Raw genomic sequence first — 1353 nt, 5'->3', positions numbered from 1 at the left:
TGTGGTGTGTTCGAGGTCATGGCCACGGGCTCTTCCAGAACAGACTGTAGCAATAATGTCCGAGAGCTGCACACCATCGGTAAGTCCACGTCAACCCCACAAACCAGAAGTAATGTGTTTTCTTCACACGCCGAGTGACTGTGTGTTTGTTAATAATTAGTTATTAATTGTTGTTCATTATTATCTGTTCATAGCCACCTGTACATTAATGTTCATAGTATATACCTACTGTAAAATATTTTCATAGTCCATGTCCACTGTATAATATTTTCCTAATATTGTATTCTGTATTTATTCTAACTGTATATCCTTCTGGTTAGACCTAAACTACATTTCCTTACACTGTACCTGTATATGTGTCATGACAATAAAGTTGAATCTAATCTAATCTTTGCGCGACAGTTTCAGGTGCCAAACTCAAGAGGAAGAAGAACTGGTTCGGAACCACAGTCTATGTGGAAGTGACATCAGAGGGAGAGAGCAAGAAAACCGCCAAATGCCACAGCTCCTCCCACCCCAAATGGGACGAACGGCTGACACTGTAAGTCACACGTGAGATTTGAGTGATGCCATGTGTTAGAGCGGCGGCTGCATGACATAAAAAACCCTTTCCTTTAGTTCATGTGTAGTGTGTTTTTTTCTTCCGGATTTACATTTGTGAATATTTGGGTGCATTGTGTCAATGTCTTTGTTTTATTTATAAAGCACTAATAAGCAAAACAGAGGTTGGCCAACGTGCTGCACATTGAAATAAAAGACACAGCGGTAAAGAGAAACAATTAAGAGAATAATTATTTTTAAAACAGTGCAATAAAAGACTTTATCATTATTGATACGCCAAGTTTTTTAACTTTGATTTAAAACGGATAAAGATCTGATACAGAGAGGAGAGCATTTCACAGTAATCTATGAGAAAGCGCGGTCACCCCTTCATTACAGCTTCCACTGTGGGACTCATAATTGCAGTGATCCACCGATTGCAATTTTCTTGGTCAACCCCCTACTGATTTCGTTATATAAAACCATATGAACTTTTCTTCAATGCACATGTTTTTATTTTCATTACATAAATTATTGAACACTACAATATCCACACATTTCCCTAAATGAAGTTCTCCAAACTGTATTCAATTACAGAATCTTCACTTGGCCAAACAACTCTTAAATCGAAGAACTCTGACTGAAAAGAAATACAAATAATAAAATACAACTAAACATGTCACTTAATTCATTTTTGTACTCATCTCATGGAAGTCCATATAAAAATAAAACACTTGTCTGTTTATGAAACTTACATAGATTTTTTCCTGAAATGTAAAATAGTCTTTATCTTCGGTCTGTAGTATTAAAAGA

Source organism: Barbatula barbatula, assembly GCF_947034865.1.
Source record: "Barbatula barbatula genome assembly, chromosome: 23".
Classification (NCBI taxonomy): Eukaryota; Metazoa; Chordata; class Actinopteri; order Cypriniformes; family Nemacheilidae; genus Barbatula; species Barbatula barbatula.
The sequence above is the reverse complement of the archived record's forward strand: the minus strand, read 5'-3'. Positions refer to the sequence as shown.